Source organism: Protopterus annectens, chromosome 2.part0, assembly GCF_019279795.1.
Source record: "Protopterus annectens isolate FY-2018-M chromosome 2.part0, PAN1.0, whole genome shotgun sequence".
NCBI classification, from domain to species: Eukaryota; Metazoa; Chordata; order Ceratodontiformes; family Protopteridae; genus Protopterus; species Protopterus annectens.
In genome coordinates, this window is record NC_056728.1 from 1,054,098,090 (window position 1) to 1,054,107,999 (window position 9,910).

General features: G+C 39.0%; 1 long non-coding RNA gene across 1 annotated transcript; it reads right to left on the bottom strand.

Moving 5' to 3' along the window:
- Positions 1-212: 212 nt before the first annotated feature.
- Positions 213-9,417, bottom strand: LOC122793751. The gene is made up of 3 exons (XR_006363525.1): positions 9,376-9,417; positions 5,053-5,057; positions 213-294 (listed from the first exon to the last, which is right to left on the bottom strand). It is a non-coding gene; the product is annotated as an uncharacterized LOC122793751 (long non-coding RNA).
- Positions 9,418-9,910: the final 493 nt, after the last annotated feature.

Genomic DNA, 9,910 nt, shown 5'->3' on the forward strand with positions numbered 1-9,910 from the left:
CGTAGCAGTGGCAACAGCTGTACCAGCCTAGTATGCTAATCTAGCATTTGCAGCTACATATACACCCTCTAATATTACTGTGTGCTCACGTGACACCTGTTCTTGTTGCAGCAAGGCCCAATAGGTCAGCCGTGAGGTACACGGACTTACAACAGTGTGTTCCTTGTGTATGTATAGCACACACATATGGAAAGATCTGTCTGTATCAGATATATTAGCATCTGTACATGTGCATAGAGCAAGGGACATACTGCAACTGTTTGTGAAAGGTGGACATGTATATGTTGTTGAAGGCTGTGATGTGCTGTCAGCAAAATTATTAAAACAGACTGTAAAATCATCAGGTTTTTCTTAAATAACAGTCAATAATACAGGAGGTTCAAGTTCAAAACATTTTACTAGTGTACACCAGGAGGCAAAAGACTATACAATACAAGTATAGAATTTTGACTAATTACATTCAGGAAGTATTCAACATTTTATAGTATTTACAATCAGCTTTGCCCACCTTACTGACGTGGTCAGTCACAGGGCACTTACATCACTATAGTCTACAATATTCTATTCATAAGAAAGTGCTGAGGTTATACTTTTTAAAACTTTCCCATGAGAATAATACAGCCTTGCAAGGCACCTGGTCAGTTATAATGTCTTTCTGTAAATGTTGCTCTTTCAAGGTTTCAGTCCTGCTCGAATACAATAGTCAGTTTGGTTCTTAATACGTTCCTTTGTTCCATCTTGCAACATTAACTTCCAGCAGCTGTGCTGATAATATTCACAAGGCCGACTATCTCAGAGGAAGGAAGATACATGCTTCTTCCTGACCCAGCAGATAATCATTAGTGAAAAACATAAGCTTGCTGAGCTGGCTACTGCCAGGGTCAGAGTTCAATCACACTGCAGCTCCAAAGCTTCAAGCAATTACATGTAAGATCATTCTTACTGCCATATTGTAAAATAGAATAAAATGCATTACATACTATTTGCTTTTAAACTAGCACTTCATATATGTTTAAGTACATATTTTTCTAACATTCTCCCTCCTTTTAATTCTTTTTATTCTATTCAGAAATATAAACAACATCATTTCGTACCCTAGCCTTTTCCTCTCAGAGATTTTTAACTAGGCAAGTCATTTGTTTTACATTTCAGAAAGAATTTCATTTGGAACTAATAAATCCAATTCAATGTCTTGGTACATAGTCTCAGTTACAGTTATGTCAACAAATTCTCTAACTAATCTTTTCATACAGGGTATCGCGCAACAGACACATGCTCCGAGTATGAGCAAAACAACACAAATGGCAATCAAAATATTCATCAGGATTGAACCCCACCCACCAAACAGACCCTGGAAAAAGTTCGTCAGTGGGTTTGGGCCTGGTTCAGTCATGGCCGATACCTGCTGTATTACTTCTAGGTGATCGTTAATTTCATGTTTATTATCTGGTATGTACGCACAGCATTCTTCTTTGATAAGCGCGCACGTACCACCTCTCGCTGCTAGGGTGAAGTCAAGAGCCATTCGGTTTTGTAGCACAACAGTTCTCATTGCATTCAGTTCATCAGTTACAAGTTCGAGAGCGGAAAAGGTTGCATTACTCATTACTTCGAGAAGTTTTGACAATTTCCTCAGCTCCTAGATTGATTTGACTGCTCCATAGGCTGGGAATATTCCAGCCCAGGATATAACACTGTCACTTAAGTCCATATGAGTTAATTTTTCTTTATCTTTCACGGATGAATGGTCTTTCCAGCCAGCCTCGATCTTACCCACTGGATTAGCAGGTTTTCCGACTGAATTCCCAGTCCTTTGGGCTACATCTCTTATGTTTCGTATCTTACCCAGAGGTAATTCAGCAGTATGCCTTATAGCTGGAACCAGATAACCCAAAAAACAACTGCCGGACCAATTCTCAGGTAACCATTTATTTGCCTTTTTCCCACAAACAAAATAACAGTTTTCTACTTTAGTACTGATGCGGGTTAACTCTGAATGAAACATTTTCTTGTCTATAACAGATAATTGTTTATGCAATTCAGGATTTTTCTGCACATTTTTTATCGTTGTTTTCATTAAGCTCAAATATGAATCATAATTTGTGCTACAACTAGTACTTTTATCTTTGGCCTTAATATAGCATTTGTAAGATACAGTTATGTTACAGTTACTTCAACCGACTTGGAGTGTATCATTTTTATAGAAACAAACAATTCCTTTCTGTGTAATGGGTAAATACAATGCAACTTTGTCCTGTGATCTCACAGAACCTGTGTCAAAAAGTAAATTTTCCCAAGTTTCATTTATCCCCAAAGGGACAGCGAACATCAAAAGTCCTCCATATGCTGTCGGTATAGCAGTACAAACCCAGCAGTTCGAAACGTTCATAGTCTCTACATATACACGCTTCATGGCCAAGTATGTGTTAAAGTTTGGATGCCAGTCTATAGACAGTTCATCACGTTTCGTCAATTTCATTTGTGTGGTTATATGCAAGAAAAACCACAACAAAAGGCAAGTCACCACAATCATAGTCAATAGGTGTATAATTAGCAAGATAGTTAAACAATTTCTTTGGGGTTGATTTGCATTCTTATACACTTTGCTCCTGGCCATCCTGCTTTTGTGGTGCATCAGCTACAAAATATTTATCAAGCTGAAAGAACTTTACCTGTTTTCAGTGTGTCAGATGAACCCAGGACAACCTCTCAGCAATCTTTACTGCAGTAGGCATCGCCAACAGTACCTGGTATGGACCTTCCCACTTCGGACTTGTCCAATTTTTCTTTTTGATAACCTTCAACCAAACCCAGGACCCCGGGGTCAGCACTGCTTCCGGTTTCGTTTGTTCTTTATCTGAAAAAGAGTTTAACTGCAAAACAGTCTTATTGGTTAACAATTTCTTCATGTGACTAGCTAATGAGCTGTCAGCCTCCAGCTCTGCAGGCATGAGAGCTTTCCATTGTGGCACATAATATGCCCTCCCAAATATTATTTCAAAGGGGGTCAAGCCCTTTACATTTGGAACTGTTCTCATGCTCAGCAATGCTAAAGGCAAACAGCAAATCCAATTCTTCTGAGTCTCACTTATCAACTTCCTTAACTTATTTTTCAAAATCCCATTATATCTCTCCACCAGTCCTGCAGACTGGGGGTGGTAAGCACAATGATTTTTCAAGGAGATCCCAAAGAATTTCCCAAGTTGTTGGATTGTCTGATTGACAAAGTGTGTACCATTGTCACTACAGATTCTTTCCGGTATGCCAAATCTAGGAATTATTTCTTTTACCAGGGCCTTTGCCACTGTTGCTGCATCTGGATTTCTAGTTGGAAAGGCTTCCACCCATTTTGAAAACATATCTATAATCACTAAGCAGTATTTTTTCCCTTCACATTTGTTCAATTCTATGAAATCCATACAAATAGTATGGAATGGATATGGTGGTGTAGGAAAACTCCCTTGCTTGGGTTTGAATGCTCCTTGTGCATGATGTTTATTACAAATGTGACATGCTGCACAAAATTTTTGTGTGTAATTCATAAACCCATATGTTTGGAATATTCTATTTACTAACTGTACCATCCCCCCTGTTGAGACATGGCTCTGCCCATGGCTCAACAAAGCTGCATATCTAAATAGGTTAGATGGCAATATTGGCTTTTTTTCTTTGGAGATGTACAGTCCGTTTTTGAGGATCGCACCTCGTCTTCCCCATTTTTGTTTTTCTGCTTTCGTAGTTAATGTCTGCATTGTTTTTAACATTTCTAAATCTAAAATCTCAGATGGTTGTAATTCCTCGTTCAAAAGTAAAGTTTCCGAGTCTGAAGCTGCTTGCTTAGCAGCTGCATCAGCTCGTGTATTACCTTTTGAAATCGGATCCTGTTGTTTCGTATGAGCTACACATTTACAAATAGCTATTTTGGTAGGTAATTGGATGGAATCCAATAAATTCAAAATAAGTTGCGCATGATTAATTGGTTTTCCAGTTGATGTTATCATTCCCCTGTTCTTCCATTGCTGTGCAAAAACATGCACTGTAGAAAAGGCATACTGACTATCAGTATATATATTTACACATTTGTTTCTTGCTAGAGTGCAAGCTCATGTTAAGGCTATCAGTTCTGCTGCTTGAGCAGACAAGTTATGCTGCAGTGGTTGTGCTTCTAAAATGTTTGTATCTGTGACTACTGCATACCCTACTAGATTCTTCCCTGTAGGACCCTTTCTGCATGAGCCGTCCACATAAAATGTTACTTCAGCATCATCCAAAGGTATATCAGTAAGATCTTGTCTAGGCAAAGTTATTTGCTCAATTTTCTGCAGGCAACTGTGTGGTGTGCCATCCACAGGGGTCGGAAGTAACGTTGATGGGTTTAATGTTGTACAACGTTCAATTGCCATATGAGGTTGGCTCAGCAATATGGTCATACAAGAAAGATGCCTAGCAGGAGACAGGTATGCTATTTTTTCTTGTAGTAAAATTATTGCGACTGCATGAGGCACTCTCAAAGTGAGAGGGTGGAATAACACCACTGAGGCTGAAGCCTGTACTGCCATTGCAGCTGTGACTACTGCTTGTACACAATGTGGCAAAGACCGTGCCACTGGGTCTAACTGTGATGAATAGTAAGCTATGGGGCGTTGCTTACTTCCATGCTGTTGCATCAAAACTGACGTCATATATCCCTGTTTACAATCTACAGTTTGAAAAAATCTTTTGTGGTAATTAGGGAGTCCTAAAACTAATGATGAAACTATGAATTGTTTTAGTCTGCAGAAAGCTGTTTCTGCTTCAGGTGTCCATTGCAATACATCTTGTGCTGCCATTGGTGTTTTAAATATTAAATCAGCCAATGGAGCCGTTTCCAAGGCATAATTCGGTATCCAACTTCGACAAAAATTAGTTGTTCCCAAGAAGGACATCATTTCCTTCTTGGTAGTTAGTTTGGGTGCCTGTAAAATTGCTGTTTTTCTATCCTCATCTAGTATTCTACCTTCCTTGGATATTACATACCCCAGATATTTAACCTGTTTTCTCCAAAGTTGTAACTTGTTCTTGTTTACTTTATGTCCCTGTTGTGCTAAAAATTTCAACAATGCGATTGTATCTTCCCTACACTGCTGCTGGGTAGGGGCTGCTAACAGGATGTCATCTACATAAAGTAGTATCTGACTGCCCTCTGGTGGAGTAAATCCCGCCAGGTTGCTAGCCATCTCTTGTGCAAATATCGTTGGACTTTCACAATACCCCTGTGGTAGCCGAGTATAAGTATATCTTTTACCCTGAAATGTAAAGGCAAACCAATACTGGCTATCAGGATGTATAGGTATTGAAAAGAAGGCGTTACTTATATCTACTACAGTAAAATATTTTTGTTGTGGCTTTAAGTCATTTAATAAAGTGTGTGGGTCTGGCACCGTAGGTGCTCTAGGTATTATTGCATCATTTACAGCTTGTAAATCCTGTACCATCCGCCATTCCCGTTTGCTTTTTAACAGGGAATAGAGGGTATTACATGGTGAATCAAAGATTCTACCAGTATTCCTTCCTTGAGTAATGCTGCTATTATAGGCTTAATTCCCTGCTCTGCATCCTTCCTCAAGGGGTATTGTCTTTTTTGTGGTCTAAAGGCTGATTTCGGTGTAATGGTTACTGGACCTGCTGTCCGAATAAGTCCCACATCTGATTTCCCTGTTGACCAAAGAATGCTTGGTACATCAAACAAGGCTTTTTCTTCTTCTTCTAGCAAAAATGCTAATCAGCTGTTCTCACTATGTTGTAAGTGTACAGCTGGACGTGCTTGTGTTAACCAATTCAATTTTTGTTTTTGTACACCCTGTTCTGATAATTCTAAATCAGTTTGTTTTTCCCATCTTGTTACTTTTTCACCCAAATCTGCCCATCTCATGTTTTTATGTTTTGTTAAACTGACATGTGGCAGTCTGTTGGATTTGTACAATTTCATGAATTCCTGAGGCAGTGAACAACTTGCTACACTGTTACCCTCAGTATCCCAATATAAGGTTCGCAATACTAGTCTATTAGCCGAATTTCTGAACAATTCTTGCTCATATTCCTTATCAGGTCCTGGTCTGCTACAGTAGTATAGAGTACAATGTAACAAATGCTGCTGATCAGTGTTAAGGGAGGATACCTTACTGATGGCTACGTTCATCAGTTCTTTGGTTACTGCCCCTGGACCAGTCGTAACTAAGTCCTGGCTGTACCAATAGTAGGCTTCGCCCTCTGATCGCACTACAAAAGTATCCATTTGTCTCTGTGCCTCCATACCCTGCATGGTAGGAACTACTGCTATTCCAAAAATCTGCATAAGGTCTCCCCAGTAAGTTTACTGGACATTTTGCAGAAACCACTATTTTACTTTTCTGGGTCATACCTGAAATAGGGTCAGTTATTGCTATATCATGGGAAAGTGGTTCCCTATATAGCTGCCCATTTGCTGCTTTCACTAATATATAGTCAGGTGATTCAGAGTGTTCTGGCAACTTTGAAGGGTGTATCAAAGTTCGTGACGCTCCTGAGTCACACAAGAATTTCACTTCCTTTCCTTCCACTAGAAGTGTAACTTCCGGTTTTGTGTCTGCCAAATAGAGCTCCAAGCTCAATAATGCTAAGTCTAAAACTTCACTTTCATCATCCTCTGCATCTGTTTGGACTTCCTCTATCCCTTCTACCACATTTACATTTTCTTTTTGTCTATTAACCTTTCCTGATGAGTTCTGATTGTTATCACTATCATATAGTCAATCCTCATCACCTTTATCTTTTTCTTCGGTAGTCATCTTTTTATTTGACCTGCAATCCCTCACCAAATGTCCTCTTTTGCCGCACTTAAAGCACTCACCTTTCCTTTTTCTTTCTTCTAAATCCTCTGAGGTTTTGCTAGAGTATTTATTACCCTGAGCATTTCTCTTATCCTTTTTATTCGACTGTACTACAAAGACTTCTGCTCCATCTTCAGCTGTGAAGACTTGCGTTTTCTTCTTCTTTTTACTATTAAAATGTCTTTCAGCATGCCTAGCATACTCTAGTAGGGCTTGTAGCCTACTCGTTCGGTGATCTATCATATGTTTTGTAATAAAGCTACTAATAGGGGCAATACAATCTTTCAAAAATGCATTTTTCAACTGCTGTTCATATGAACTATCATTCTTCTGATTCTCAGGAATAGGCATACCACTATGGTTATTAAAACATTCCAATAATCTACCATAGTATCCATCTACAGTTTCATTATCTTGTTGTATGCATTGATTAATACAAGTCCAATCTGCTCTAGGTTTCCATTTTTCAGAGATTCGGTCTGTAAGACCTTTCACTCTGGTTTCTAGCTCTGCGTCACTATGTAGGAGTGGCTTGAGCTGTCCGCCACGAGCGTTCCAGGTGCCACAAATCATGTGCCAGTCTGGATCTATAATTTGTCTAACTACCTTCTCCACTTCTTCCCCATTTAAGTGGTAACTTAGTCTCATACCTTGTAAATCTTGCATAAACTTCTCATGATTAATTTTTGGATGAGGGATTCCCTCTGTAGCTTTCCGGATATCTTCCGGTGTCCATGGTCTATACACTAGGAGAGTTGGGTCCTGTCCTTCCTGTCCTGCCTGAGGGTTCGGTACTTCGATTAGTGGACAGATTTCTTCACTTTCTTCTGGTGAATCTCTCCCTATTTGATATAAATCTGTATCCCTAAGTGTTTTACGTGTTTGGGATCTAGTTTCAATAGGTTCTCTTATGAATGGTTGTTTCAAAGCCCCTGCAATCTCAGGATATCGTGGAGGAGGACTGGCCTGTCCTCCTGCTTCATATCCTGAAAAAGGTATCTGAGGGGGTGGAGGGGGAGGGGCCGTCGCTATTACTGTATTATTATCCTCTTTATCTAAAAATAATGCTTTTGTATTTTTAATCTTCTGTTCCCTTCGGTTCACTTCCTCAATCCACCTATGTGCCTGAGGAATGCCTAACTGTCGTTGTTTTTTTGCCTGACCTCCTGTGTCAGATTTTAACTGTTTTAAAAGTTTAACTAATGCAATTTTGTTTAATTTACCATCAAATTTGTACTTGTTAACCCATTTTGTATAGTATCTTATATTATCTGCTCGTTGCAATTGCATATATTTCGCGTCATCAGTTAGGGGCGGGTCTCGCGATTTTTTAGTGCACTGATTTCCCATGTCTTAAAAAGACTGTTACGTAACCCTTTTCTTACCACGTGGTATCTTCTTCCCTCTGTTCAGTCCTGTCTAGAATGACTGTCTACTTTATTCTGTTTTCCTGATCTATGACCAAATATACAGTACTGTAATTCGTTCCTGATCTGTTAAAACAAATCTTAGTAACATTATACTGTAGCCTGGTCCCTGATCTAAAACAAAAGCAAAGAGGGAAATTCTTCCTACCTGAGCCTCCCGTTTATGACTGCGTTTTTCTTCTTGGGGCCAGTTTTCCGCTCTTCAGCCACAGATCAGAAAGTGGCCAGCCTCTTTACACACGACAATTTAGTCGGAGGTCTTTTCACTTCAAGAAGAACCGTGTTTTGGTAACTTCTCCTGCAGCTTCTCCACCACCGTTGTATTCTGATCTGTAGCTTACCAAGGGAATTCCGGCTAAGAAGGACCAAAATGTCAGCAAAATTATTAAAACAGACTGTAAAATCATCAGGTTTTTCTTAAATAACAGTCAATAATACAGGAGGTTCAAGTTCAAAACGTTTTACTAGTGTACACCAGGAGGCAAAAGACTATACAATACAAGTATAGAATTTTGACTAATTACATTCAGGAAGTATTCAACATTTTATAGTATTTACAATCAGCTTTGCCCACCTTACTGACGTGGTCAGTCACAGGGCACTTACATCACTATAGTCTACAATATTCTATTCATAAGAAAGTGCTGAGGTTATACTTTTTAAAAACTTTCCCATGAGAATAATACAGCCTTGCAAGGCACCTGGTCAGTTATAATGTCTTTCTGTAAATGTTGCTCTTTCAAGGTTTCAGTCCTGCTCGAATACAATAGTCAGTTTGGTTCTTAGTACGTTCCTTTGTTCCTTCTTGCAACATTAACTTCCAGCAGCTGTGCTGATAATATTCACAAGGCCGACTATCTCAGAGGAAGGAAGATACATGCTTCTTCCTGACCCAGCAGATAATCATTAGTGAAAAACATAAGCTTGCTGAGCTGGCTACTGCCAGGGTCAGAGTTCAATCACACTGCAGCTCCAAAGCTTCAAGCAATTACATGTAAGATCATTCTTACTGCCATATTGTAAAATAGAATAAAATGCATTACATACTATTTGCTTTTAAACTAGCACTTCATATATGTTTAAGTACATATTTTTCTAACATGTGCATATTTCTATGTAGGTTGTAGTGTGTGGCAAACAAGACAGCATACAGTGCTGGTATATGACATGTGGTGGTTAAATGCTGTGGGTATGATTCATCAGGTTTGCAGTGTTGCAGCCAGTGAGGCCTGCTAAAGCTACATGAGCTGAGAACACCTTCAATGCATTCCACACAACACTGTGCAATATTATGACATAACTGTATACCTGACAACCTTCGCATAATTGATATTCCTACCATGAAAGGTGGACTGTATATGTGCCTATATGTACACCAATGGATGTTTATATGCATGTGTATATATATATATATATATATATATATATATATATATATATATATATATATATATATATATATATAGAGAGAGAGAGAGAGGGTCATATTTACTGCAACAGATGCCTGGCGACAAAGCCATGGACTCAAGCTCAATGTTAACACTGCATTGGCATCCTTTCTTGCAAAAACTATGTACCCATTAACTACTACATAGGTGGTAGTCCACTTAACACCGAAGGTGTGATAAGAGACCA